General features: G+C 41.4%; 1 non-coding gene across 1 annotated transcript; it reads right to left on the reverse strand.

The window, feature by feature from the left end:
- Nucleotides 1–696: 696 nt before the first annotated feature.
- LOC113457934 lies at nt 697–828 on the reverse strand. Its single transcript, XR_003378402.1, has one exon. It is a non-coding gene; the product is annotated as a small nucleolar RNA SNORA25 (small nucleolar RNA).
- Between the last annotated feature and the right edge of the window lie 4,559 nt (nt 829–5,387).

Genomic DNA, 5,387 nt, shown 5'->3' on the forward strand with positions numbered 1-5,387 from the left:
AATGGTCTAGAGCCCAGAGTTTAAGCTACAAAATCATCAAAGTCGCTGTTAAAAGAATTTATATTCACATGGCCTTTCAGATTAGGATAAATTGTTTTTAGAATTTGTGTACTGTTCTTCAAACATGAAACAGAGATTTTAGCTACTTTGCCTTTTCTACTTTCAGAATTATTATGCTATTAATTTTCAGATAAAAATTGTTTCATTTGGTTCTGCTAATATTCTATGTTAGGATTACTCCCAAATCTTTGTAGATATTTACTTTTTATGGTATGTAGCGAAACAGTAATTTTCTTTTACAGATTTCTATATGTCTGAATATTGTAGTGTATGCCTATCATCCTAGCACTGGGATAGCTGAATCCGAGATGAAGTAGGAAGGATAGTGGGCTACATAACAAGTTCGAGGCCAGCTTGGGCTACATGGTAAGACTCTGTCAAAAAATATTCAAAACTAACCAACAACAAGCAACAATAAAAAACACAAAATTATTTTACAGAACTTCATTGTATTGCAGTGTATGGGTGTATTACAGTTTATACAACTACTTCAGTATTTTTTTATTGTAAATAAATTTTTATTTAAGGGATTTGATTCCATTGCTCTCTATCCTGAGTCACATGGTTTCCAGATTTCTGAAGGGAGTTAAAAAAAAGAATTAAGTTAAGCTCTCACAGCTTCTGACTTGGGGAATGCATGTTATCTTCTCAGAAAAACACAACACTATCAAGTGCCTGCTTTCTTCTTCTGTGAAGAACATCAATATTTGGTCACAGCGTAAAGAGCTTTTGGTTTCACAGTCCAACAAGCCCTCTTTGAAATAACCCTTCTACTTCAGTATTTTGCAGTTACAGACAATGCTGTGATAAATAGCTTCGCACTTCTTTTTGTATTAATGAAAACAAATCTTCAGATTATAGTGGGGTTGCTATGTCAAATCTATATCAAATGATACTGACAAGTTAGCTTCAAGAGTGGTACCAATTTTCTTTATGACCATCAACACAAGTTAATGTCTTTTTTGGCCTAGATTCACCAATCAGAGTCCTTTGTTGGACATTTTAGCCTCTGCTAATCGGGTACTCAGCACAATGTTACTTAGTATATCCTTATTGTGAGGGAAGTTCTCTATCTTTTCACAAGTTTAAGGACTACTTAAAATTTTGATGAATTGGGTGTTTATACTAATTTTTTTCCTTTAATTTTTAGAATTTTTTATGGCAAGGATATTAGTTTTTATGATATAGGTTGCAAGTATTTTCTGACATTTTTATTATTTGTGGTAAAATTTTGTACACATGTATGTTTTAATGCAGTCAAATATATTGTTCTTTTTATAGCATTCTGGACTATAGCTATTCTTTCCCTACACATCTGTCAAAGAGGAGTTCATCCTGGTCTCCCTCTAGGACTTTTTTGGTTTACATTTAAATTCCTATATGATCCATACAGAATTCATCATCAGGTACTATGCATAAAATGAACCCCATCTTTCTTTATTCCAAATGCCTACACACTTTTCTCAGAATCATGTACTGAAATTTCCATTTGCTTACTAAGAAGTCTTTGACCTTCAGTGGATTGATAAATAATCTGAAGTATGGAGAAGGTGCACAGCTTATTAAAAGAATTTTCTTTAAAAAAAAAAGGTGAAGTGAGTACCTTTGGGTGAGCCCTGCCAAGGTGTGTCATTAAGATAGCATGCCACATGCAACAGAGTTACTGTAAGAGGTTTATTGGGGGAGGAGGGGAGTGGTGTAAGCATTATAGTTCAGATGAAAAAGTATAATAGCAATCGGAAACCAAGGAGTACCACGAAGTCACTGTAAATTCAGCAACTTACAGCCCTGCTCCAGGGAAAGGTTTCCCCAAGGTACCAACTGCACACTCACAGGAAAGGGCTTCCCCAGTGGAAGTTTCTTTTCAGGTCCACTGGAGTGTAACAGCTCTGCTGTGCTAGAGGAAGGTTTCCCCAGTGAAAGTGTTATAGCCCTGCTCTACTCTGCTCCTGCTCTGCTGAAAAGTTACTACTTCTCTGCTCTGCCTCATTCTGGTGAAAGAAGATCATCACCCAAACCTCGGTTGAGAGATTTTTTTTAGGAGAGAAGAATCCAGGAGGATGGCTGCCTCTGCCAGGGTGGGAAAAGGCAGCAGCAAACTGAAAACTGAAGGGCTTATATAGGACTTCTTAGGGGGCAGAGTTTTTCCAGGGTCATGTTCAGGGTGGTAATTGGTTGGATATCAATCCCCTTGACCTTAGACAAGCTCAGATTGGCTAGATTTAATGCTCAGGGATTGGTTGGTTTTCTGCTCAGAGATGGGCTGGTTTTGTGCACAGTTCTTCAGGGGCAGATTTGGCTCTGCTTTCAGAGCCAAAGTGTGCTTCTTTGCTGGCCTTTTTAAGTCTTTTGGCTCTAGTTTTAGGGACAGGGTGTGTTTCTTTCACTGGCTCTGGTTTCAAAGATAGGGTGGGTTTCTTTGGTTAGCCCCTTTACACTACAAGGGGGAGAGTGAAAGTGTAAGCATTACAGCTCAAATGCAAAGGGATCTTGACAGTCGGGAGCCATGGAATACTAAGTGTTACAGCTCAGATGGAAAAGTCTCCTGGTGATAGGAAGTCAAGGAATACCACAGGTCACAGTAAGCATAGCGGCTTACAGCCCTGCTCCAGAAAATGGTTTCCCTAGTGTAACAGGTCTGCCCAGGCAGGGGAGGGTTTTCCCAGCGAAGTTGTTCCAGTTCTGTCGGGTTCCCTGGAGTGTATCAACTCTGCCCTACTTGGGGAAGGTTTTCCCAGCACAAATGTTGCAGCCCTGCTCCACTCTGCTCCAGTGAAAAGTTATTATTTCTCTCCTTGGCTCCAATCCAGCAAAAGAAAGTCTCACCCAAACTTATTTCAAGAGATTTATTGGGAGAGAAGAATTCAGGAGAGTGGCTGACTCTGCCAGGTTAGAAGAAGACAGGAGCAAACTGAAAATTGAACAGGAAAAGGGCATATAAACGTCTTCTTAAGGGTGGAGTTTTTCCAGGGAGATTTTCAGGATGGGAATTGGTGAGATTTCAGTTCCTTGAGCTGAGATTGGTTAATATCATGCTCAAGGATTGGTTGGTTTTTCTGCTCAGGGATTGGTTGGTTTTCTACTTAGTTGGTCAGGGACAGATTTGACTCTGCTTTCAGGGCAAAAGTGTATTTCTTTCACTGGCCCTTTTTAGCCTTTTGGCTCTAATTTCAGGCCAGGTGTGCTTCTTTTACTGGCTCTGGTTCCAGGGCCAAATGTGGTTTTGGGTTCTGGTTTCAGGGTCAGGATGCATTTCTTTGACTCTGGTTACAGGGTCAAAGTGTGTGTGTGTGTGTGTGTGTGTGTGTGTGTGTGTGTGTGTTTTGGCTGGCCCTTTTTTTTCCTACAGAAAGAGCAAAAGGGAGAGTTTGAGTGGGGACATGAGGAAGGCAGACAGACAGACAGACAGACAGACAGACAGAGAGATTAGGGAAGAGACAAGAGGAAGAAGAGAGGCAAAATGAAGAGGGACTGTGATGGAACATCACTTTTAAAGGGTGAGAATGTCTCATGGCTGATGAAAGACCCCTGAAGCAGGTGATGATGTAACTGCCCCCTTGGTTGATGCAGCCTGGCCTGCCAGTGCTGCTGCCACAGTGGGAACTAACACTTATTTTCTTCTGGACGGCTAATAAGTAGAGTAAAAGTTGGTCCTCTTTGACAAAGTGACATTAAAACTAAAGATTTGAAGTTAGAAAGGGTACTGTTAGGAGAATATTGGAAACACTATAGCAAAAGGATCAGCCCAGCCAGGACAACAGCAAAAGACAAGACCCCAAAGCCAAAGCACAGCGAGACCACAGTTTGTCTGGAAAGTGGTGACTATGGAAAGAGTGTGGGAAACAGTAGAAAAATAGACAAGTTGCACATCATGTAGTCATGGTGAGGCCTTTGGGTTTTACCATCAGTGACATGTCACCTTCTGGGAGACCTTTAAAGTCACAAGAGTCATATGGAATTTATGTTTTTGAGTGATCAATGCTGGCAGCTGTCTGAAGGATGAAGCGAGAGTGCTTGACTGAAAATGGGGAGATGTGCTGTGGGACTCGTGGGGAAGTCCAGTAAAGAGCGGTGCAGGCTGCATTTGCATGATGGTGCTAGAGGTGGAGAGAAGGAAACATGAATTCTTTTCTCCTTCACTTGTACCTCTCTCCATCCATCCACCTATAAGCTAACGCCAAACAATGTGCACATTTCTTTGGTCCTTTTTGTTGCTTAAGCACTGACTGCAGGATCCCTCGGAAGTTCTTTGAAATAGGACGTGGGTCATTTCACCTTACTTTATTTTTTTATTAATTTTTTTTACTTCCAAACCACAGTTTTCCCTCCCTTCTCTCCTCTTATTCCCTCCCCCACCTCCCCTCTGTCCCCCAATCCACTCCTCCTGCTTCTGTTCAGAAAGTGACAGGCCTCCCATGGGTGTCAACAAAGAATGGCATATCAAGTTTAGGTAGGACTAAATTCCTCTCCTTATATTAAGGCTGGGCAAGGCAACCCAGCATTAGGAACATGTTCTCAAAAGCCAGCCAAAGTGTTAGGCACGGGCCCTGCTCCCACTCCCAAGAGTCTCACAAGTAGACCAAGCCACACAACTGTCACTCATATGCAGGGGCCTAGGTCTCTCCCACTCAGGCCCCCAACTGTTGTTCCATACTTTGTGAGCTCCCATGAGCCGAGGTTAGTTGTTTCTGTGTGTTCCCTTGTGATGATCTTGACTCCCTCCCCGGCTTATACAACTCTTCTCCCCTCTCTTCAACAGGGTTCCTAGAGCTTGACCCAGTGCTGGGCTGTGGTCTTCTGCATCTGTTTCTATCAGTTATTGGATGAATGCTCTCTGACGACAATTGAGGGCGTTACCAATGTGATTATAGGAGATGGGCAGTTAACCTCACTTTATTACCATTGGAATGACCCTTAGCAATTTCATAAGAAACTTTTGCTGTAACTTTTATAAAAATTTTTTGGTAAGTCTACCTGTCCTCAGCCACTGATCTGCACCATCAAAACTCTACAATGACATCAGACATAAACATGTGAAACCTTCATCTTAAAATAGATGGAATATGTGGCCTTTCATCTATTCAAAACTTTCCTATTACTTTTAGAACAATCTCAGTGACACTGATACTGAGGGCCAAATATTTGAAGTCTGTCTTGTGCACTGTAGGGTGTTGATCAGTATCCTTGGCTTCTACTCCCTAACCAGTAACAGCCCACTCTTATAACAAAGTGTTTACAGACATTGATATGTCTCCTGAATGGGGGAGCAAAATTTTTATCAGTTCATGACCACTTCTTATATTTCTGGTTGTGAGCCTAGCCTTTAA

This window comes from Microtus ochrogaster, linkage group LG10, assembly GCF_000317375.1.
Source record: "Microtus ochrogaster isolate Prairie Vole_2 linkage group LG10, MicOch1.0, whole genome shotgun sequence".
Taxonomy (NCBI): domain Eukaryota; kingdom Metazoa; phylum Chordata; class Mammalia; order Rodentia; family Cricetidae; genus Microtus; species Microtus ochrogaster.